Source organism: Portunus trituberculatus, chromosome 49, assembly GCF_017591435.1.
Source record: "Portunus trituberculatus isolate SZX2019 chromosome 49, ASM1759143v1, whole genome shotgun sequence".
Classification (NCBI taxonomy): domain Eukaryota; kingdom Metazoa; phylum Arthropoda; class Malacostraca; order Decapoda; family Portunidae; genus Portunus; species Portunus trituberculatus.
In genome coordinates, this window is record NC_059303.1 from 9,332,120 (window position 1) to 9,357,859 (window position 25,740).

Sequence of the window (25,740 nt, forward strand, 5' to 3'; positions counted from 1 at the left end):
GAGAGAGAGAGAGAGAGAGAGAGAGAGAGAGAGAGAGAGAGAGAGAGAGAGAGAGAGAGAGAGAGAGAGAGAGAGAGAGAGAGAGAGAGAGAGAGAGAGAGAGAGAGAGAGAGAGAGAGAGAGAGAGAGAGAGAGAGAGAGAGAGAGAGAGAGAGAGAGAGAGAGAGAGAGAGAGAGAGAGAGAGAGAGAGAGAGAGAGAGAGAGAGAGAGAGAGAGAGAGAGAGAGAGAGAGAGAGAGAGAGAGAGAGAGAGAGAGGATAAGGGGGTGTCTGCCAGATTTTCGTAATGTGGTTCTGGTGATGATGGAGATGAGTTTTGTGTGTGTGTATGTGTGTGTGTGTGTGTGTGTGTGTGTGTGTGTGTGTGTGTGTGTGTGTGTGTGTGTGTGTGTGTAAGAGCTGGAGTGAGCTGGGTGAGTTGCCTTGGTAGATTAGAGAGTGTGATGGTGTGATGTGACAGTGTCTGGTGGTGGTGGTGGTGGTGGTGGTGGCTAAGATGAGTTGGATAACGTGGATAGCAAATGTGAGAGTGGAAATAATGGCCTTCAGCTCTGAGTGTAATGGTGAGATGGGGCAACACGAGTGACTGTGATGGTATAGAGTACTCATATAAGTAACGTCATCTGAAATCCTCCAAGACGAAACCAAATTATAAAAAAAAAACAACGCTTAAATAAACAAGACGGGACTACTATATCATCACTTAATATATTTTTCATACATTACATCAATCTTAACAAATCGCAAGTAAAGTAACACAGAGTAGGAACAAAAAATAACCTATAAAACCAAAGACAGCGAAATATACTCAAGCCATAATAGCTAATCTACACACGCAACTAATTTTCAAGATACACACAAGAAAATAAACGGAAAAAAAACACAAATCCACAACTACGAATGAAAAAGAAAATCATCACACTGGAAACGTCAGATGAGCCATACCGCTAACCACGTGTGTGTGTGTGTGTGTGTGTGTGTGTGTGTGTGTGTGTGTGTGTGTGTGTGTGTGTGTGTGTGTGTGTGTGTGTGTGTGTGTGTGTGTGTTTGTTAAAGTGTTCGAGGATGTATGCGTACGTGTATAGGTTTGTGTACGCGGATATGAATGTGTGTATGTACGCGGATATGAGAATGTGTATGACGATGACTACGTGAGTATTAATCACAGGTATTCGTGTTGCGCGGAGGCCGAGGACAGGAACACGATGGCATTCCCTTCCCCGTGGCACGATTACTCCTCCCCATCACCTCCACACTCAGGCCTCCTCCAAGCCTTACCTCCCACAGACTCTCCTCCTTCTCTCTTTTTCTCTTCTCACTCCATCACTCATCACCATTATTTCAGATTCTTTTTCTTGCATTTTGGCATTATTCATCTTTCTTATTCCTTTTCGAAATATCTTTACGATTCTCTATTCCCACTTTCTTCCGTCTCCGTTTCTTCATCAGTTAGCAATCTCTCTCTCTCTCTCTCTCTCTCTCTCTCTCTCTCTCTCTCTCTCTCTCTCTCTCTCTCTCTCTCTCTCTCTCTCTCTGACATCGATATTCCTTCACTCCTCCCACATTCCCTCCATTTCTTTACATTTTTGCCTCCCACACATCTCTTCACCTCTTTCCCTTTAACTAACACCTTCATTTCAACCACATTACCTCTACACTCCTCACCTTCACACACGTCACCTCAATTCACTCACTTCACCTCTCCCATCCTATATCACTTCTCTAACACACACAGACAGACACACGAGCTTGTCTGCCACCTCCTCTTCCCCCTTCTCCTCCTCCTCCTCCTCCTCCTCCTCTTCCTCTCACCTCTCTCCCCCTTTCCGTTCCGTTCCACCAACGCCTCTTCCTGTCTCTCAGTTCCTCATCACCTCTGCTCCTTACCTTCCTCTTCCCTCCACAAACACACGTACACACACACATATATCTCATCTCCTCCTCCTCCTCCTCCTCCTTTCCTTTCCTTTCCTCCTTTCAAATCATACTCAAGTGAACATCCTTTTCAATCACCCTCACCTTACCCTTACCTTGCCTTACCTTCCTCCCTTACACCCTTACAACTCTCTTCCCTCATTCCTCCTCTCCCTTTCTACTTTTCCAACCCAATGGCTGTACCACCTAACCTCACCTATCCATACCTCCACCCCAACCACCTACCTCCCAGCCACCCACCCCTAGCCGCCCCTACCCCAAAAGGCACATCCCCGCCCCTGCAGCATCGACATAAATTACTCTAAACCCTTGTTAGTGCGATGAAAGAGAATTACTTGTAGGAATCACCGGTGAAAACATAAAACTTGTAAATGGGGCCTCGGGTGATGCTAAATAACCACCTCGGCGCCCCGGAAAATCCCTCATTCACATTTTCGAGTTTAAGTACGAAGCTTGGTATAATTTATGGGGGGGGGAGGAGGAAGGGTGGAGAGAGAGAGAGAGAGAGAGAGAGAGAGAGAGAGAGAGAGAGAGAGAGAGAGAGAGAGAGAGAGAGAGAGAGAGAGAGAGAGAGAGAGAGAGAGAGAGAGAGAGAGAGAGAGAGAGAGAGACTAAGGAAACAGTAATTATTTTCTTTTTGAGGTTAGAGAGTAATAAACCACCACAAAAAGAAACCTTCCCCCTAAAAAAAAAAAAAAAAAAAAAAATATATATAAATGGATTGTATGACAGTAGAAGAAGAAGAGAAGTAAAAGAGACATTAACAAAATAGGATAAGGATAAGCTACCTTTCCAGTAATAAACAGTACGTGACATTCAAACGCCGACAAGATCACACACACACACACACACACAAAAAAAAAAAAGAAAAATAGTGCTGAATTAAAAAAAAGAAAACGAAAAAAAAAATAATAATGAAGAATGATAAGAGGAAGGAAATTGTTGATTCTCTCACATAAAAACACGATCTCCTGTATTGAGTTAACAAGGAAGACACGTCAGACCTGCATAACCTGTTTCCTTGTTCTTGTTTAACGCTCAATTAACCTCAGATTTATAGAAGTTCGAAAATGTAACTCGTACTCAAAACATGTATAAAATAAAGACAACCCAGAAGTATACACACACACACACACACACACACACACACACACACACACACACACACACACACACACAGAGAGACAGAGAGAGAGAGAGAGAGAGAGAGAGAGAGAGAGAGAGAGAGAGAGAGAGAGAGAGAGAGAGAGAGAGAGAGAGAGAGAGAGAGAATAAATACCAAAAGATAACACAACTAAATATATAACAAAAAAAACGATAGAAGGCAAGATAGTAGTAAACATAATGTACCATAATGCAACAGAGAACAGGTTTGGGACAATAAAAAGATTAAAAAAATAATAAATAATAAATAAATAAAAAAAAACTGCATAAAACAATCAGTCAGAAGTTCATGTGATCTAATATACAGCGGGAAAAATCAAAAGCAAAAACAAATATCGAAATCGAAATAAATAGATAAAACCGAGGAAGAAGAACAGAACACATTGGTGAAATATTCAACACGGAAACCTTTTAAAATACACAAATCAGTATTTTTTTACACAGACTTGAAAAATAAAAAAAACATCAAAATTGCTTAAGGTAATAGAAAGGAGAAGAACAAAGATAGAAAACTTCAAATACTCGTAAATAGTGACAGAAGAAAAAAGCGTTGAGAAAATGGAAGAAAAAATTAGGAAACGTATAAATAATGGGAATATAACTAAACGAAGATAAGGTAATAAGGAAAAGGGACATCAAAATTCAGTCAAGCGTAAGATATATAAGTAATCTTTTCTTCATAATAATACAAGTAATATTTATAACAAGAATCATCATCTGACAAATATCTTCATAAAAATCGCACGGAACTCGAGCCAAGAAGAAGAAGAAGAAAAAAAACGTATTAGGGAGAAATGATAATGGTTACGATGCTAAAAACAAGTCGCTAGTTAATGCAGGAAGTGGTTAGGACAAGCGAAAAGAGAAAATTCTAGTTGATACTGTGTGTGCAAGAAAAAATATGATAACAAGTTACAATAAGTACAAAAAATATAAGAAAAAAGTCCACATCTGCTGTCGCCTACATAGGGTTCTAATATAATGAGCCTGTAAGACACTTTGGACTTTCTGATCTCTGTGTCTTTCTTGTTGCACTGACCTTTACGACCTATTATTACTTTTTTTTCATTTATTCCCGTTTTTTTTAAGAATGATACGTGCAGCAGGATTTCAAAATATAAAGCCTTAATTTTCTTTATTCATTCGCCAGACAATAAGTAGAACAAGAATAATAATAATCTGATAAATTGCTAAGTATTTTTGATCGGTGGTGAAGTGAGCTGCTTCGTCTGTTCTTTTCTTCCTGCATGTGTTCCGTTATCCTGCTTGTGGTGTTGTGTTGTGTGCTCTTTAATCCCGTTGTGTTTTGTTGGCTTGCACTGTTTTTATAGTATGTAGCGTTCTATTGTGTTGATGTACAGGTCCACGAGAAGGGAGCCTCTGTAAAACTACTGCAATGATGTAAGAGCAACGTTGACTGTCACCTCTTTCCCTGTTAGATAATATTTCCAATCCTCCGCAATTTTCAAACATTTTTTTTTATACAAATCTGTAAAAAAATGTTGTGTATCTCATAAAAGACAAACTTATTTTATCTTATTCCCTGTATCTGCATATATTCATAGTGCTTTGAATGATAACAAAGGCTGACAACACTAAAAGAAATAAAGAAAAATGGTAGTATTCTGTCAGTGAGGAGGGAAAAATATATAGAACGAAGCGCGCTGTGTTGTGGTCATGTAGCAGGTGTGAAAATGAGGATAAAATTATGTGCTTTGCTGTGCGTAATGAGAGGGAGGAGTCGGAAGTGGCGAGGAAGGAGGGAGAAGAAAAGTAGCGTGTACTGGTGTGACTGGTTGGCGATTGCTGAACTGTTGAGGTGAAGGTGTCTTCTTATCAATAAATGCATGAGATGTGAAAAACCAGTCAGTGGATGATGAATAGAGGAAGATAAAGTGGATGACGGTGGTGGTATTTAGAGAAGAATGAGTGTTGGATTACAAGGCTGAGGAGGAAGATACATGGAGATGAAGGATGTATAGCAATATAGTGTTATGTTAGATGAGATAGTGAAATACTGCAAAAGTGAAGTAGATATAGGAAAACAAGGAGTAAGGTGGTAATGATACTATACTGCGGTGGTGGAGTAAATATGAAGAGCATTGATGAGAACAGGTGAAATATTCAAGTAAACAGTGAAGGTGGAAGATGTAGGGCGAGGAGAGACGGTGTGGTGATGTTTTGCTGTAATGCATTGATCGAAAAGGAATGAAAGTAGAGGGGAATAGTGAAGGCTTTGAGTCAGTGAGGGAGATGATGATGATGTGACAATAGAAAAAAAAAATGGGTGAAGAAGGAAATGAAGAATAATGGAGAAGGATTTGAGTCACTGGAAGGAGATGAAAGATGTGGAGTGACGGTGTGGTGATGTTCTGTTATAATGTACTGATAAGAAAGAAATGGATATGGAAGGGATTGATGTAAAAATGGTGAAGGTTTTGAGTCACTGGAAGAAGATGGGGAAGGTAGAGTGTGAAGATGTGATAATAATAAAGAAAAAAAAATGGATGCAGAAGTGAATGATGGAAAAAAAAGTGAAGAATTTGTGTCAGTGGAATGAGTGAAAAACGTAGTAGAGTGTGATGATGTGGCAAAAAAAAAAAAAAAGAATGGGTGAAAGAGGGTGAAAGATTTGAGCCATTGGAATGTGATAGCATGATACTACTGTCATGTACCGATAGAAAAGGAATGGATGTAGAGACGAACGATATAAAAAAAAAGTGAAGTATTTGAGTAATCAGTGAAGTTCGAAGGAGATGAAGAGTGTGAAGAGTGTGATTGTAGAAAAAAATAATGGGTGAAGAAGAGAATGATGAAAAAAGGGTGAAAGATTTGAGTCACTGGAAAGAGATGAAGAGCGTGGAGTCTGATGTTACGATGATGTTCTACTGCAATGTTTGTAATGGTTGTAGTGGTTATAGACAAAGATGATAGAAAATATAAAGGATTTAAGTTATCAGTGAAGTTGGAAGGAGATGAAGACTGCAGAGTGTGATGGTGAGATGATAGAAAAAAAAAAAGAATGGTTGAAGAGGGAAATCACGGAAAAGGGTGAAAGATTTGAGTCACTGGAAAGAGATGAAGAGGATGGAGTGTGATGGTGTGAGGTGTTCTGTTGTGGTGTACTGGCAGGAGTATGGAGGGGGCAGGCGTGATGGAGGAAGTAGGATAGAGGGGGAGGCAGAGGAGGGGTGAGGAGCTTGGTATGGTCGGTGGAAAGAGATGAAGAGAGTAGAGTGTGATAGTGTGAGGTGTTCTGTTGTGGTGTACTGGCAGGGGTGATGGAGGCAGCGGGAAGGAGGGGGGCCGGCAGAGGAAGGGGTGAGAGGCTTGGGATAGTCAGTGGAAAGAGATGAAGAGAGTAGAGTGTGATGATGTGAGGTGTTCTGTTGTGGTGTACTGGCAGGGGTGATGGAGGGAGCGGGAAGTGGGGGAAAGGCGGCAGAGGAGGGGGTTAGGGGCTTGGGATGGTCGGGAGTCACCATCTGGAACTCCCTCCGTCAGTAACAGTGAGAGAGAGGAGGGGAAGTTTGCATAAAAGTTCGAGGCGCATTAGTCTAATTAAACCCTTAAATCAAAACTGGCCGGGCGTTTAGCCTTGAAGGAGAGAAAATGTGTTAGGAGAATGAATTTAGAAATGAAATATATATATAATCTTTTTTTTTTCCTTGTTTATTATTTCTTGAGTGTTTTCTTTCTCTCATTGGGATTGTTAAGGTACTATTTTTATTTTCTTTCTTTCTCCAAACACTGAGTTATGGATGGGAAAGTACGTGTGTGGTGGTGGTGGTGGTGGTGGTGGTGGTGTTCAAAATGAAATTAAAGTGACAGGTTTTACTTACTTTCATTTTATCTAATTTCTAGTGATCTCTCTCTCTCTCTCTCTCTCTCTCTCTCTCTCTCTCTCTCTCTCTCTCTCTCTCTCTCTCTCTCTCTCTCTCTCTCTCTCACGCACACATATCACACACACATTTTCCTATACGCATAAAATCACCGTTCCGAAAAATAAAAATACCGTTGGTTGATATGAAGCAAGAGAGAGAGAGAGAGAAAAAAAAAAGCTCTAGGATGGAGAAACTCGACATTGATTCCTTTTCACGTCACGATAAAAAAAAAGATAAAAAATATAATAAATAAAACGTACGCATGAACACTTAAAATTCAACCTAGTAGTAGTAGTAGTAGTAGTAGTAGTAGTAGTAGTAGTAGTAGTAGTAGTAGTAGTAGTAGTAGTAGTAGTAGTAGTAGTAGTAGTAGTAGTAGTAGTGGTGGTGGTGGTGGTGGAGAAATAAAACCTGAACCGAAATAAAACTAAAATTCCTTACCGTTCTTTTCATTGCACATTACCAGTCAGGGGAAAGTTAATGATTTATTGATGAAAGAAGAACAATTATTACATCTCTCTCTCTCTCTCTCTCTCTCTCTCTCTCTCTCTCTCTCTCTCTCTCTCTCTCTCTCTCTCTCTCTCTCACCTCCATCTCTGCGTCACCCACTCCGTCAGGACGCCGGGCCGAGGAATTACTCAAGTAAAAACATTCAGAACAGAAGGTACAACTTTATCCATCCTGCTAAAGTTTCTCGACCTCTTTATCGCTCTTCTCTCTCTCTCTCTCTCTCTCTCTCTCTCTCTCTCTCTCTCTCTCTCTCTCTCTGCCCCTACCGCCGTCAAGCTTCCATTGTGATAATTACTTTTATATCTTGAGAATTGTGTCCCCCGGGGAAATACATATAATTTCGGTTGTTTTTCATCGCAGCTCGTCAGTCTCGTGTGTGTGTGTGTGTGTGTGTGTGTGTGTGTGTGTGTGTGTGTGTGTGTGTGTGTGTGTGTGTGTGTGTGTGTGTGTGTGTGTGTGTGTGTGTGTGTGTGTGTGTGTGTGTGTGTTACAGTATAATGGGACGTACTTAAAATCTTTTATCACATGTAAATATAAACACATGCATTATGTTTATTCTTCATATTTAAGATTATTTTTGGCTTTATAATAAAATGCAACTACAAACTACGACTAATTTCTATTACTAACAACAACATCAACTACTACTACTGTTACTATCACTACTACTACTACTACTACTACTACTAAGACTATTATCACCACAACACTTACCATCACCAACACTTCTACAATCACATCAATAACAACAACAAACATCACCCACCACCACCACCACCACCACTACTACTACCATAGGATCCTCACACACACACACACACACACACACACACACACACACACACACACACCAAGCAACCCTGCTCTTCTGGCCTGGTCACCCCTCACGCCCTCACGCCCCCACCACCACCAGGGCCGCTGACTCTGACTAAAATCTCGGCGCCGGGTCCTTCATCACCTGGTCCTCCCCTCAGCATTCCGCTAATAGAATAAATTGGGTCTCGGTGGCGGAAAAGAGCGCGCCGCTGTGAAGAAATTACTAACCGCAGCTGCAGAGGCGAACGTTTAATTAACTATACTGGAATATCTTAACAGGTAGCAGGTGTTATGAGGCATGTGCTGGAAGGTGTTGTGTGTGTGTGTGTGTGTGTGTGTGTGTGTGTGTGTGTGTGTGTGTGTGTGTGTGTGTGTGTGTGTGTGTGTGTGTGTGTGTGTGTGTGTGTGTGTGTTATTTTTATTATCATTATCATCGCTGTTATCATTTTCATCGAGTTTTGTTTAATTTTTTCATCTTTTATTATTAATGTTAGATTTCAATGCTATTCTTCATTTTTTGTCTCCCTTTTTTTTTTATCAATTATTGTTAGTTCTTTTGTACAATTATCATTATCATAATAGCGATCACTGTCTATATCAAATGAGCGTCTTAAAATGATACTTTATAAACGAAACACACACGCCCCCACAAAAAAAAAGTTTCGTTCTCTGTTAAAGCAATCATAAAAGTAGAAACAGCATCAAGATTATCATCATCAGTAGTAGTAGTAGTAGTAGTAGTAGTAGTAGTAGTAGTAGTAGTAGTAGTAGTAGTAGTAGTAGTAGTAGTAGTAGTAGTAGTAGTAGTAGTAGTAGAAGAGAGAGAGAGAGAGAGAGAGAGAGAGAGAGAGAGAGAGAGAGAGAGAGAGAGAGAGAGAGAGAGAGAGAGAGAGAGAGAGAGAGAGAGAGAGAGAGAGAGAGAGAGAGAGAGAGAGAGAGAAAAACCCCCTTCTTAAGAGTCGCGCGGCAGCCATTTGCAGTAATAAAGATGCCGGTCGGGGAAGTTATTGTAATTTGAGCCACACATTTACACCTCTTCCCCATTGTGAGAACATATGATTTAATCGCAGTCGCTGAATGGAGCTCGCCGGCCCATGAGTTTCTGCACTTTTTTATGCATTAAATTTCCCCTTTTCGCAACGACCACTGGTGTTACTGAGGGAGAGAAAGAGATAGGGAGAAAGGGAGGAAGGGAGGATGAGGGGCAAGAAAAAAAAGGTGTGAGGGGAGAGAAAAATGTTGGAATTGTCTTGTTTTTGGTCCTGATATTCTTGGTTTTTTCGTCTTCTTTAAGGTTGATGGTGATGGTGGTGGCTGTGGCAATGGTGTGGTAGTGGAAGCAGTGGTAGTTGTACACTCATGTGGGGTTATAGTGTCGTAACATTCTATTAGTACACATTACATGGTCGTGGGTACCGTGTTAGCGAGTGTACGAATGGTGATATTCCTTTCAGAGGTGGTGGTGGTGGTGGTGGTGGTGGTGGTGGTGGTGGTGGTGGTGAGGGTGGTACATAACACAAGGTACTCACACTCCAGGTGGAAATGAGGTCAGGGAGTCAGCAAAGGCGAGCAGGTGCGGCAGACTTAAAGTACAATTTGTTTACCTATTTAAGTTTTAATGGCAAGATACAAACTCATTTTTTTCAAAGGCGCCGAGGTAAACTGTAGACTATTTCTGGATTGTGTTACAGTGCCGTGAGAATTTATGTAATATTTAACAACGTTTTTTATGGAGTCTTAATTCAATCAATTCTACGAAGTTACAAAATGCTTATATAATGTGGGTTTTTGTAATAAAGTATGATAATACACAAAAAAAGGACTAATCTTGTACCCCGCAGTGTGATTGACGGTGATATTCTGTGACTGACACCAATACACACAGGGCTACGAAGATTGCATGACGCTGCTCCACGCCTCATACAAATATTCATGTGATTAAACGTTCCTTTGTATAAACACACTGAAGTACTTATTATAGACTGCTCTGCATACCGTATTATATTAGAATGTTGTGTCGTTCACTGTATAGAGAACATATAGGTGTAACATTTATAACAACAGAATAATGCAACGAGCGTAAAACTATGTAACTGAATATACAAAACAGTGGTATGTTAAATGCAGTGGACTCACATGCTGTATTGCAAAAGTATGTACACCTGTACCGATACTCTACATTACATACTGTGCTGTACTCTCTTGACAGCGACCAAAATTACAGGTACAGCAAATCCTTTAACAGTACTGCGCAGTGTTAAAAGACCTACTTAGCGGCTCTTGGGTAACATAAACACTGACATTAGAGTAAGACACCCAATAGCCAACACCTCACGGCATTAACATGGACTTCCGGCGACTCACACGATACATTCACTCATTACGCTGCCCTTGAAAGGAAACCCGGCCAAGTGGTCTTTCATTACGGCGGAACCTCGTGTTGCTGGAGAGAGTGGAGCTTGACCCTCGAGTCTATATTATTAAACCGCCAGGCACAACACGGTACATTACATGATTACTTTGCGGATTACCTGCTTTACATTGAGGAAGAGTGTTAAGTCACTGAGACACACGAGGGAATGTGTCACGGTATTACCTGTGTGTGGATTCCTAGAGACCTTGACCGGAAATGCTTGTAATAGATCAACAGCTATGGAAATGGTGAATGTATACTTGAAAGAGGAACTGAGCAAAAACTGTGAGTAAATGATGTAAGACTTCCCTAATATAAATTTCCTTAAAAATATTCAAGCAAACTTTGTGAATGCGTTAATAAAAAAAATCACGGAAACTAGCTATATATATACTTCAAGAATATACTAGATAGAAACTCTGAATAGACGAATAGACTACAATAGAGTAAGATTTAATAAAGACATTTAAGTGAGCAAAGGATACAATTTTTGAGTTAAAAAATATACTGTACAAGTAAATAAATACAAAGTCAAAATAACGAATAAAGAATACAATAAAAATACCGATTAATGATACAGAAAGAGAGAGAGAGAGAGAGAGAGAGAGAGAGAGAGAGAGAGAGAGAGAGAGAGAGAGAGAGTCGGTGTAATCTATATAGAGGAGGAATCGACAGTGGAGTGAGGGCGGCGGCTCCTCGCGGCCTTCCCGACGCGGCTACACGAGACCCAACATATTCCGGGAGATTCCGGCGGCGCTTTTTACGAGGAGACCAAAACAAAGAGAGAAAGGGAAGCAGGATGGGAGAGAAGAGAGAAAGAGCAGCGAGTTATTGCCCGCTTTGGAAGGCGAGAAGGAAATCATTGTGAATTATGAATATTTTGTTTTTTTGAATACCATGGAAGAGGGTGAGAGTGAAGATTCACCATTTTTTCCTCCCCCCCTTTTCGTTCAGCTATTCTCGAGGCCTGGGTTTATGGGGAGTGCCGGGAAGCCTCAATGGCAGGCCGAGGCTACGTGGGTTTAATTAAAAGTTGCATGTTTTTCCACCTTAAGGCTCGAGTGAGGCTTGAGTGATGGCAGAGTGTGGCGCGAGGGCTTGGTTGGCTCTCTCTCTCTCTCTCTCTCTCTCTCTCTCTCTCTCTCTCAGGAAGAAAACATGAAACTTCTTTTTTCTCGGGAATGAAAAGTAAGAAAGCTCCAATTTTTGGTTAATTTAATTTCGTGCTGAATAATTGACTGATTGATTAACAGATTGATTGATAAACGGATAGAATGACAGGCAGACAGAAAGAAAAAAAAACATATACATAAACAAATAGAGAGATAAATAAATAGATAGATATACAGGTAAATAGATAGATAAATAGATAAATAGAAAAAAAAAGAACCAGAAAGCGCATAACGTATGATCACATTACAAAACAACAGTACTAAACAAATCAACCATTAACATACAGAATAACCATAATCCAATAAAAACACAAGCACCATAAACCACTCAACACTACGCGAAATCTTTCATCTACGCCTCATCTTCACCCCCCCCTCCAAAACACACACACAGTATTGAGGCGCGTGATGAATGACGGAACACTCACTCTACCACACACTACCACGCACTCATCCCTTCAGCCAGGACGCCGCGGGGGAGCTCCTTGTGGGGTGCCATGGAGAGCCACCGCCATATGTATAAACTCCAGCATCTGAGGATATGAAGAATTCGGTATCATATCTCCGCTAACTCCAAGAAGCAGCAGTCAAGTAACCTTTTTCCCATTAATCATCGCCTCTCCTTCCGCGCCGGCAGCTCTACGCCCCAGGGACACAAGGGCCGGCCGCACCTACCCACTCGACCCGCTAAGGATGTGAACCGTATATAAGGGAAATTAAATGGAAGCTTGAGAAGAAATCAGTACTGTCTGGAGATGAGATATTTTCTTTTTCGTTTTTCTTTTGTTTTTTTTTTCTCTCTCTAAAGATGGATGCTTCATTTTCATTTTCTTTTTCTTTTTTTTTTGCTTTTGGGTTTGTTTTTTCCCGGGCTTTTTTCTCGTTTTCGTACATTTCTTGTGTTTTTGTGTTTATTTCTTGCTGTTTTTCTTCGTTTTTTCTTTTCTTTTCTTCAACTCTCAATGTCTTATCTCTCTTTTCTAACAATTTTTTCTCTTCTGTTTCTCACCCTCTTATCTATGTTCTCTTACTCTTTCTTCCTACTTCATTTTTTTCCCCATTTCCTTTTCAGTTTGTTTTTTGCTCCCCTTACTCTTTTCTCTATCATTTTTCCCTTCTTTTTCCGTTTAATCCGTCTTGCATTCTTTCTCACTCTCCCTTCTGTTTTCCTCCCACTGTATAATCTGCTTTCCTGCCTCACACTTTTTTTTCATTGTCTTTTTTCTTCCTTCCTTCTTATCATTTAATCTGATTCTATATTTCGATCTTTCTCTCACTCCTTTTGTTTCTTCTCTCACCGTCTATAGCTTGCCTTTCTTCACTGTTTTTCTCACCCTCCTTTCCTGTGTTCCTCTCACCATCCATTGTTTCGCTATCTCACTCTTTTCCTTCACCGTACTTCTCTGCTTTCCTCACACTTTCTATTTCTCTCTCTCTCTCTCTCTCTCTCTCTCTCTCTCTCTCTCTCTCTCTCTTATCGTGTAGTCAATTTTCCTCTCTTTCACTTTTTTTTCATAGTCTGTTTCATTATTACATTTTTCCCCCTTAATGTATTACTCGATTTTTCTCTCATCATATAATTTCTCCCTCTCCCTTTTCTCTCTATTCTTCCCGTTTTTCTCCCCACTGTCTGTCTCATTCCCTCTTTTTTTTCTCTCCCTCCAATCTTACGCTCCTCGGTGTCTAATCTGTGTCTCTCCGTCGTCCCTCCAATCTTTCTCTCCTACTGACTAACCATTCCCTCTATTTTCTCCGTCCTAGTCCTTCTCTCCCTGTCCCCGCTAAACACCACATTAAGCCCTCAAGTCTCGCCGTACACATCCACAAACACACGCAGCGCATAAGCAGAGCGGCGCTGGGATCCTCTTGCTCAGCTTCTCGACTCTCTGAGGTCTCTAAGTGGGGCAAAGTCGCCTAAAAATAAGGTGAAAAAGTGCGTGTTATTGTACTTCACGAGTGACGAGAGTAAGAGATTGGTGCGGAGTTGCCGTGGGTACAAGGGAGAGGCTCAGGGCGGGACGGGAGTGAGGGGAGCTACCGCAAGAGGGGAAGGGAAGGAAAGGGACTCTAGATCGACTCTGGACTGGGAGGGGAGGGTGGGGAGGGGAAAATAAAGGAAGGAGGATAGTCGGCCAGTCCAACCGTAGAGGGGAAGGGCAGCCAGAGAGGACTGAGGGGACGGAGGGGGCGAGGGTGTTAGGGGGTGAGAGTAAGAGGGGAGTGCGAGGAGAATGAAGGGAGAGGAAACTCGGTGAGGGGAATTCTAGTGAGGGTCGGTGAGAGGAGGCCAAAGGGATATGTATGTGAGGGGAGGAAAATGAGAAGGTGGGGAGGGAGCGAAGAGGGGATGGGCAAAACAGAGGATAAAGGGGCAAGGAACACAATAAAAAAAAGGGGGGACAGCTGGAAAAAAGGGAACAGATATAAAGAACGAAAAAAAATAGGACGGACTGGAGGTGAGTGAAAACGTAGAGAATTAAAAAAAAAAAAAAAAAAAAAAAAAAAATACAGTGCAGTGTAAAGGAACTTAGGGAAGGGGAAAAAATCTGAAAGTGAGATAGATGGCTGACTCTGGGAGGGAGGGAGACAGGGTAAGAGAGAGAGGGAGAGGGAGAGAGAGAGGGGAGGTAAGTAGGGAGAGAGGAATATGTCACCGCTCCTCTCTTAGCGTGTCATCACACAGACAATGCTACGAACACGTGACGGAGGAGAAATTCTAGTAAACGGAGAGAGAAAGAAAAAAAAAACTTAAAACTTGCGAAAAATGAGAGAGAGAGAGAGAGAGAGAGAGAGAGAGAGAGAGAGAGAGAGAGAGAGAGAGAGAGAGAGAGAGAGAGAGAGAATACGCAAAATTGAAAGGAAAAACGTGGACAGAATATATATACGACATATATAAAATTTACAAAAAGACGTCATTTATAAGCAAGAAAGACAGTAGACTACACACACACACACACACACACACACACACACACACACACACACACACACACACACACACACACGTGACAAATAAGAAAACTAGAAATAAAAAAGAGAAGCAGGAAATAGAAGAATTAGATAAGGAAAAAACAGCTCCACTCAGAATTACACCAGAATAATGAATACGAAAAGATAAATTATTGGAGTGAAACCTTAGTAATAACACAAGTAGTAATAAAATCCAGTGTCAGAGAACAAAAAAAAAAAATAAATACCTGTAATAAAAAAAAAAAAAAAAAAAAAGGCGAACGGAAGTGAAGAAAATTAACATCAGAATGAGATGAAACTAACGAGAGAGAGAGAGAGAGAGAGAGAGAGAGAGAGAGAGAGAGAGAGAGAGAGAGAGAGAGAGAGAGAGAGAGAGAGAGAGAGAGAGAGAGAGAGAGAGAGAGAGAGAGAGAGAGAGAAAGGGTTAGATAAAGAGAGAGGAAAGAGGGAGAGGAGGTGAGGAGAGGGAGGGAATGAGGGAGTGAGCGGAGTCGGTGAAGGGAGAGGGGTGAGGGGAGAGGGGTGAGGGGAGGGGGTTGGTTGCTTTATGAGGGTGACGAGCCTCTCAAGACCACAACCCATCAGGCCCCGACTCTGGTGATGATTGATTTAGCTGCGGCGGATCACAGAGACTCTCCTTTCTCGCCCCGCCTCTCCCTCACCTCCCTCTCTCCCTCCCTCTCTCGCTCTCCCTCACTCACTCACTTTGTTTCCTTAATCCATTTTGTTTAGTACTCTTATTCTTGCTCTCTTTTTTCTCTCTCTGACTTGGTTTTAGTTATTATTTTCTCTAATTTACTCACTTTTCTCTCTCTCTCTCTCTCTCTCTCTCTCTCTCACTCACTTTGTTTCCTTAATCCATTTTGTTTAGTTATCTTATTCTTGCTCTCTTTTTTTTCTCTCTGATTCGGTTTTAGTTATTATTTTCTCTAATTTACTCACTTTTCCCTCTCCCTCACTCACTTTCTTTTCTTAATTCATTTTGTTTAATTTTCTTATTCTTGCTTTTTCCTTATTTTTTTTACTCGGTTTTATATATTATTTTCTCTAATTTGCTCACTTATTTTTGGCTCTCCTTCCCTCACTCGCTCTCTCTCTCTCTCTCTCTCTCTCTCTCTCTCTCTCTCTCTCTCTCTCTCTCTCACTCACTTTGTTTTTTGTTTTTTATCCATTTTGCTTGATTTTCCTATTCTTGTTTCTTCTTCCTATTTTTTTTTTTTTCCACCCTGTCTCAGTTTAAGTTATTATTTTCCCTGATTCACTCGCTGTCTTTGCTTTGTTATAAATATTAATTGTAGTCTGTTTGTTTTTTTCCTCCCGGACTTTCTTAATGCATTTATTTTGTTTCATTTTCCTCTTTTTCGTACTTTTTCATACAAACTCATTCCTTGTCCTAATCACTCAGTTTATCTAATTTCTCACTCTTTACTCATTAATTCATATTCTTTTTAACAGTTACGTTGCTTCCTTCATTCATTATTGTTTTACTTCTCCCAATTCTTGTACTCTCGGAGACTCATTCTTTCCCTCACTCACTCACTCAGCAATATGAATTCGCGATATCCAAGACTCTAACCTAACTTAACCTAACTTTCACTTATTATCTTCATTAACTTTCATCTTCCCATCCTCCCACATTATTCTGATTTGACTTAATAGTTTTTATTACTACTGTCTGTGTCTATATAAATAACAAATAATAAATAAATAAATACTGAATAAATAAGTGCGGTTTTTTTTATCTTACATTCCTTCAGTCTTATTATTTTTAGCGTTGCGGTGTCGTGTGTGTAGGGAAGGAAGTCACATATATAAGAGTAACGGAGTCCCTGCTTGCGTGCGCGGCTTCTCGGCCCCTCGAGGCTCGCCCACTAAACGGCCCCACGCACGGAACTTTTCCACCTGATCCTCCTTCTTGAGAAACGCGATGACTCATTATTAAGCTTGATGGCCGCCACGCGAACCTCACCTGGCTAGAATAATTTTGTCAGTGCCGATACACACAGACTGACAAAGGCTAAGGGATGAGAGATAGACAGGAAGTACATGCGGATCTTTCTCTTTCCATGACTATGCATTTGTCGATGTCTGTTTGTCTGTATGTACTGCAGTCCGTCAATAAGTAAGTCTGTCTGTCTTTTTATTTTCTTCTTCTTCTTCTTCTTCTTCTTCTTCTTCTTCTTCTTCTTCTCTCTCTCTCTCTCTCTCTCTCTCTCTCTCTCTCTCTCTCTCTCTCTCTCTCTCTCTCTCTCTCTCTCTCTCTCTCTCTCTCTCTCTCTCTCTCTCTCTCTATCTCTCAACCCACACACACACACACACACACACACACACACACACACACACACACACACACACAAGTACATAACTTTCACGCACAAGCACACAAGGATGTTCGCTCTTGCACAACAAACAACGTATGTTCTTCTCTGAATACCTTCACACACACACACACACACACACACACACACACACACACACACACACACACACACACACACACACACACACACACGGTATTCATAAACAATTGGACGTATTCATATCCCGAGGAGAGGAAGAGAACGGGAACGAAGGGGCAGATGTAGGGGGTGTCCACTGCTTTATTTGTGGAGTTCCGGGAATTTATAGCCGCCTCGTGTACAAAGGAAGGACATTAATTACAAAACTCCGGGATTATAAGAAGACAGCGGAGCCACAAATCAAAGCGGCCATCCCTCAGCCACGGGAGAAAAATAAGGATGAAACTGGAATATGGACGAAGATTCTTGACATTAGAGGAAGCAGACGTCAAGGGGAGAGAGAGAGAGAGAGAGAGAGAGAGAGAGAGAGAGAGAGAGAGAGAGAGAGAGAGAGAGAGAGAGAGAGAGAGAGAGAGAGAGAGAGAGAGAGAGAGAGAGAGAGAGAGAGAGAGAGAATGAGAGAGAGGGAGAGGGAGTGATAGAGGGAGAGCCGAACCTGCGTGTGTGTGTATGTGTGTGTTTATAAGTGTGTATGTGTGAGTGTGTGGCCAGGTGGAGTTGCGTGTCACCTTCCTTGTCTCAGATCGCACGCAGTTTCCGGCATCCGGCCCTTGAGGCGTCAGGAAAACTTGGCTAACTTTATTCACTACCTGACGACATGAGAGAGAGAGAGAGAGAGAGAGAGAGAGAGAGAGAGAGAGAGAGAGAGAGAGAGAGAGTTACTATCCTCCTCTATTCTCTACATATAGTGGACACAAACATCTCATTCTACAAAACCAAAATACATATAAAAGAACTGTCCTTTATAAATGACTCAGCCTTCCTCTTTCTTTTTGTTAGTGTGTTTTTTTCTCTTCTACTGCGGCTCCTCAGACTCAGCGCTTTGATCTATAGGGACGATCAGGACGAGGAGACCAACACAAGATACTCTGGCGGGACACAGACCACAAAAAAGACCAAAAAAAAAAAAAAGTAGAATATATAGAAAGTCAACCAGTCATTGAGAAAATTCACTCTATTTATCACTAATTTTTTTTCCTTAATGAAGCTGACATTTAAAACTGATGCGATTTTTTTTCTCTTTTTAGTTTTTTTTTTTTCATGTATATATTTTTTACGTATTTCTATTCAGTGCAGCAAAAAAAAAAAAAAAAAGAAATGTTACTTATTATTATCATTACTATTATTGTTACTATTATTATTATCATCATCATTACTACTACTACTACTACTACTACTACTACTACTACTACTACTACTATAACCACCACTACCATTACCACTACGATTATCATACATCCTCATTACGCAACACACAGGAAGAAAGTGACAATAAGAGCGTTTCTTCTTTCTTAAAACATTTCCTATTCTTACGTTTCTTGTCGGTCTAACAGAGGCGACGGAAGGCTTGTGTCTCGCCGCCCGCCCCTCACAGCCTGGCCTCGCTCCCGCCCATCGACAGGCGCTTCACCCAGGCACCTCGACAGGGACTCGGCTAATCCTCGGCGGCACACGGTAAAATCTGACAAATTAGCCAATCTGACCCGCGCTAATCCGACGACGACTTTGGATTTATGTGACGTTAACGGAGGCGCGAGAGATGTGACGCGGGGCAGCGGCAGGACCTTCTTTTAGCAAGGGAGAGAAAAGAAAAGAAAAAAAAAATAAACGCTTGAATTTTCCTACTTTTCTTCCTCTTCAGAATCAAGACTTGAGAAGCATATGTATCAAGTGTGGTTTTAGTCTCCATGTTTTTATTTTTATTGTATGTGATGTGTGTGATAGTTTTCTTGTATCAAATGTAAACTCGCTGCCTTTTATATATTTATTTTTTTCTGAACGGTTCGTGGTTTAATTCACACATATTACTTACAAATTATAGTTTCCAAGGCTAAGAGGTGTTGTCTCCAGCGTCTTTATTTCACAGCATCGCGCACTATTGTTGTGTCGATGCTTTTTGTTCAAACTAAGGACGTGAAAACCAAGGCCAGCGTCATATTACACCGGAGTGCGTTCATCTGCTGCTAACACTGACAAAAAAAAGTAGCTGTGAGAAGAGATAAGAGAGAGAGAGAGAGAGAGAGAGAGAGAGAGAGAGAGAGAGAGAGAGAGAGAGAGAGAGAGAGAGAGAGAGAGAGAGAGAGAGAGAGAGAGAGAGAGAGAGAGAGAGAGAGAGAGAGAGAGAGAGAGAGAGAGAGAGAGAGAGAGAGAGAGAGAGAGAGAGAGACAGAGAGAGAGAATATAAAAAAAGTGAATTATGAAACGGAGGTACAATACAGAGAGGACACAGAGAGGCACTTCCTCAATAAACATTCCGGTGTGATAAGGAACATCGGACGTCACCGCTGCCATTACCACCACCACCACCATCGCCACCACCACCACCACCAATGCTACCACCGCTATTTCCACCACCACCATTAACAGCATCTGTTCTGTTACCAAGGCAGCTTTCTCTACTTGCTAATGTACTTCACCGTGCGCATGGAAAAAATTAATATGTTACTTTCTAAAACAATCCATACATACTAATTAATACAGAATAGAAATATTAACTCTGTACCACACACACACACACACACACACACACACACACACACACACACACACACACACACACACACACACACACAAACTGACCCACCACACTCACCCTTGACCCCTGACGCAACACATCTGAGAATGGTGATGAGTTTTGCCCAGTTTGGATCTCGCACACCACCGCCACCACCACCCCTGCAGCCGTCCCTCTCCCCGCATGCCGAGTAATATGACTAATGACTCTGAATCTCGCGTCTTATCAGCCACCTGTAATGGAAAGCCGCTGTAGACGGTCTCTCTAATGAACGTCTAATTAAAAAGGGCAAAAATTCCCCCTCACCGTCGTCCCCTCCCTCTCCTCCCCGCGGTATATTGGAGGCTGACATCCCGTTCCCAGAGATGCGGCCTAGATAGCAGCTTAATAGTGGCCCGCCCCGCCCTCCGCCCCGCACCCTCTGATTACCGCCCCTTCCAGAGCCCATTGTCGCCAGTGACCCTGTTATGCTTAACCCGATGCTCAGATAACACCATAAGGCCTGCGTGCTACTCCCCTCTATTGTTGATGTGAACGCGATTATGGATTTCCTCTGGGTGTCCACCTCTCTTTCTTTCTTTGGTTTGTTGCCACGGAAATGCCGCACGAACAGCTTCCGCGGCTCCTGGAAGAACAAAATCATGTGTGGAGTTTGCGAGACGGGAGAACCTTACGCTGTGCTGTGGAAACGCGAAGGAACACGATGGAACACGAAGCTGCATCTAGAACAAGGAAGAAGAGGAGGGCTTTGTATAGCGACGGACCCTCCTAGTGTTCGCGTGGATTACCCTATCACTAGTTATGGTGCAACTTAAGCCCAACTTTAATTTCATGCCAGATGCCGTCAAAGGGACTATTTAATGCGTCCGTGCCTTGGGGTTCGTCTTCCTTCTCGACGCGACCCTTGTTCACTCAGCAGAGCCTAAGCCGCGGAGTGACGATCTTGCTTACCGGAATGAGAAGGCCAGTGATCCTATACGAGTACTTTCCTGTGTGTGTGTGTGTGTGTGTGTGTGTGTGTGTGTGTGTGTGTGTGTGTGTGTGTGTGTGTGTGTGTGTGTGTGTTACGCTTGCTCAAAGGGAACAGCATTGGTCTACGGCACATCCTGAGTGAAGAACAAGCCGAAGTACAAAACAAAATTAAAACTGTTCCATACTATCCGTACTACGATGAGAAGCAGCGGGTCTGTGGATGAGGCTCCTCGTGGTGCTGCCAGGGAGGAGGGTATCATAATATTGATCTGGAAATGTTTAATCTGGATATGTTTATTCTGGAGGCACACTACTCTGGCTCACGTGGGGCGGGGGCTGCTGGCGGGGAGAGGCGGGTGTCCACGGGGTGTTGACGGCTGGGTAATGGGTCATCAGCTGATCAATGTCCGATCAGTGACGTCACCAAGCCCTGCCCTTCCCTCTGCCCCCCGCCTCTCAGCAGGCATCGTGTTACCAAGATGGCCTCGACGGATGGGGTCAAAACACGACATTTTCCGGATAAAACCAGAGGAAGGAATACACTTCAAACGTTTTCTATGGATATTTGAAGGGAAAAAATGTGAGTACTTATTTTTTAATGAAGATAGCAATTGAGTTTGATAATAGTAATAATAATAATAATAATAATAATAATAATAATAATAATAATAATAATAATAATAATAATAATAATAATAACAATAATAATAACAATAATGATAACAATAACAATAATAATAACAATAATAATAATAATAATAATAATAATAATAATAATAATAATAATAAAATAATAATAATAATAATATCAATAATAACAGTAGTATCAATGATACTACTACTACTACTACTATTACTACTACTACTACTACTAGTACTACTACTACAACTAATAATAATAACAAATAATAATAATAATAACAAATAATAATAATAATAACAATAATAATAATAGTAATAATATTATTAATAATAATAATAATAGTAATAATAATAATAATAATAATAATAATAATAATAATAATAATAATAATAATAATAATAATAATAATAATAGTAACAAAAATAACAATAACATGAGAAGAAGAAGAAGAAGAAGAAGAAGAAGAAGAAGAAGAAGAAGAAGAAGAAGAAGAAGAAGAAAAAGAAGAAGAAGAAGAAACAAGGAGAAGAAAGCAGGTAATACTACGACTACTAGTACTGCTACTACTACTACTACTACTAATAATAATAATAATAATAATAATAATAATGATAATAATAATAATAATAATAATAATAATAATAATAATAATAATAATAATAATAATAATAATAATAATAATGATAACAATAATGAAGATAATAATAATGACAATAATAATAGCAATGACAATAACAATGATAATAATAATAATAATAATAATAATAATAATAATAATAATAATAATAATAAAACAAATAACAACAATAAAACAAAAATAACAACAACACCACCATCCCGAAACCAAATACAATAATAGCAAAACAACAAAACAATCCAAAATCAACACAATTCACGTCCATGCACACACACACACACACACACACACACACACACACACACACACCCGGTAGCTCAGTGGTTAGAGCGCTGGCTTTACAAGCCAGAGGACCGGGGTTCGATTCCCCGGCCGGGTGGAAATATTTGGGTGTGTCTCCTTTCACGTGTAGCCCCTGTTCACCTAGCAGTGAGCAGGTAAGGGATGTAAATCGAGGAGTTGTGACCTTGTTGTCCCGGTGTGTGGTGTGTGCCTGGTCTCAGGCCTATCCGAAGATCGGAAATAATGAGCTCTGAGCTCGTTCCGTAGGGTAACGTCTGGCTGTCTCGTCAGAGACTGCAGCAGATCAAACAAACAAACAGTGAAACACACACACACACACACACACACACACACACACACACACACACACACACACACACACACCAATCACCCTCGTAACAACTCACACACCCTCATCTGAGCAACACATCTTATCTATTCACATACACAACCCTCCCTTACTGCCTTACCACGGCTCCTTATGACCTCCCATGTGTGGATCCTTCCCATCTCATTAACTCAACACAAGAGACCCATAAGAGGAATCAGAAGGAACCCACAGCCCACCCACTCACTCACGATGAAGCCAGTCTCTCTCCCACCTGAAGGGCGCCACCGGAAGTCTACCTAGCTATTGACACAGGAGTCACATTACCTCACACGATTACTTATCATCCAGGGCCCCTTGATGTGAGGACCTGTTTCCATTCCTTCCCTCTACCCCTTCTTACTCAGTTCCATTGTTTTCACTTCATTTTTGTTTTTTTATATATTTTCATTAGTACCGGCTGACTCTGATCTCCTTTTTCCTCCTCCCGAGATGCATTTAGTGATATCTCAAACCTTATCACCGACATCCATATCGATTTAGTGAAAGGATTAGTCTTCGGGCATTCCCAGGCCATCATTATGTTGTACCTGATGATCCGCTGGGTTTATAATGTGGTTTTATAATGTATACGCCATTATTTATGCATATACAGGAAATAGGGGTTATCTTATATTAGTTCATTTGTGATGGATAGTTTGAAGTCGCTGCTATGTATAAATCCCATTATTTATATACATACAATTAGTACAAGGTGGTTTTGTATTATTTTATTTCTTGTTGAAGTGGTGATAAAAAAATTGTCGCCATGTGATTTGAATAAGGTGACGTGTACATAACGCATGTTTACTTTGTGTTAATATATGTTCCGTAGAACAGTTGAAAGTAAATGTAATGCAATTGAATTTAGGGAATTATATATTCGAGAAAAGTAAAATGGGCGCAGAAAGGTGAACCAAGCAGAGTGCGCCTGCTTGAAAGAAAATATACATGAATAAATGGCCAATAATGATGTAAGAAAGTAAATTTGTAAATAATCACACCATACAAGAGATCAATAAATTTTTAATGAGATAAACACGTATCTAAGAAAGTCGTTATGGATATAGATGAATAATGGAACACAAAAATATACAGAAAAATTAACAAAAAAATATATGAAAAATACAAACAAATAAATATAAAATGAGTAAATTATAAGGAAAAATTTATAGATATGGATTATGAAACGAAAAAAAAAAAAGGAAACCCGCAACAAGACAAAGACGACTTTCAAAATAGACAAATATGAAAAAAATAATAAGAATATATGAGAGGAGCATGAAAAACAAAACAAGGCTATGAATAAATGAATAAAAAAGAGAAACACCACGACCAACACAGATTACCTCCACTCGCAGCTTTCTATACATTAACATCTACTTTGCGATATTTGTAGCGCCATTCCGTATCAAAATGCACAAAATGATCTCTGTATGACGAAAAGTCGAGGCGTTACCCAAGAAGGAGTCTGACTACGGCTATATAAATGTCAACATATAAAACATTAAGATATCATCGCGCTGCTCTTCAAGGGAGTCGGCAAATAATTACAATAAGAAAATACGATAAATTAGCATAAGGGCGTGCTGAGTAATGAAATAACTGTCAATTTAGCTCAGATTCCCCTCGACTCCTCCGGTACTAACGTCTTCATCGCCGCTCTTTATTAGCGTCGCCCCGGGAGACAAAAAATAATAAAGCTCCGATATGGGTCACCTTACGCGTGTTGGCGAGGAACATAATGATCGCTGACTCGCGCACCTGACGGAGGAGAAAATGAGCTTGATTCCCTGTTTTTGATGTGAGTGATTCTGTCTTGCGAGGAGACAAGTGGGAGAGGTTCGGTGGGTTTTGTGTAAAGCTGAGGGAGGCTTTCTGGTGGGATTGTGATGCTTTTGGGGAGCTGGATGAGAGAGAGAGAGAGAGAGAGAGAGAGAGAGAGAGAGAGAGAGAGAGAGAGAGAGTACTAATTCCGTCATACTAACAAGGATTTGAACTGAATACACTGATAAGAGGTCATAATACTTTTTTTTCTTTTTACTTGAGTAGAATAGGTAACCAAACATATAAAATACCTTTCACTAAATCTCTCTCTCTCTCTCTCTCTCTCCAGAAGACAGTAATTTATGATCGAAGTCTGTCGGCGGAGGTGACGGAGGTTAGTTCACTCTCAGCGGCAAAGGACGAGGGGCGGGCAGGCATCTAGGCGGCGGGTGACGGAGGGGCGCCTTGCTTAATTAACCTGTTTGACTAAGCGCCTCATTTGCCCTCACCTGACAATATTAATTCCCGCCATTAATAAGTGTAGTTTCCCTCAGCTCGGGTGGCAGAGTTCGTGTGGATTTTTAAACCTGCATAGTTCTTTTGTTTTCTCATACTCTCTCTCTCTCTCTCTCTCTCTCTCTCTCTCTCTCTCTCTCTCTCTCTCTCTCTCTCTCTCTCTCTCAATACATTACAGAGGAACAAATAAAAAAAATCCCGCCAATATATCGTGCCGGAGCTCCGCAGAATCACGTTCCCGCACTGGACAATGCTTCGAGGCTTCGTGCTCTCTTATCTGTTATCTTGGTTATCGCATTACTTACTGGCGTGGCGGAACGGGGGTGCAGGGCGGCAGGCTGGCAGGGGTGGTAGGTGGGTACGCGGGTGGGCTGGTCACTCACGCCCATAAACCAGCGGCTTTCATAACTCAGCCAGTGCCACGACCCAGCCGCAAATCGAGTTTAGCGGAGGTGGAGGTCTGTGGTTCCCGAGTCCCGTTGGAAAGCATGCATGTATTGTCAGGCCTCCAGGAAACCCCCACAACGCCAGCGACTTTCATGATTAGCACTGTTGATACGAACTATGTATTCTTGTGTGAAAATTTGTGAAGGCATAATATTTTGCTGTGAGTCTTGCTATTACTCGGAGTTTATCTATCGTGTGGTGTATTGATTTA

General features: G+C 41.1%; 1 protein-coding gene and 1 non-coding gene across 7 annotated transcripts in view; one reads left to right on the top strand and one right to left on the bottom strand.

The window, feature by feature from the left end:
* LOC123499375 (homeotic protein proboscipedia-like) overlaps positions 1-25,740 on the bottom strand; it is a 221,863-nt gene that overhangs the window by 81,069 nt on the left and 115,054 nt on the right. The gene's annotated exons all lie outside the window — the stretch shown is intronic.
* On the top strand, positions 22,457-22,530 carry Trnav-uac. Its single transcript has one exon. It is a non-coding gene; the product is annotated as a tRNA-Val (tRNA).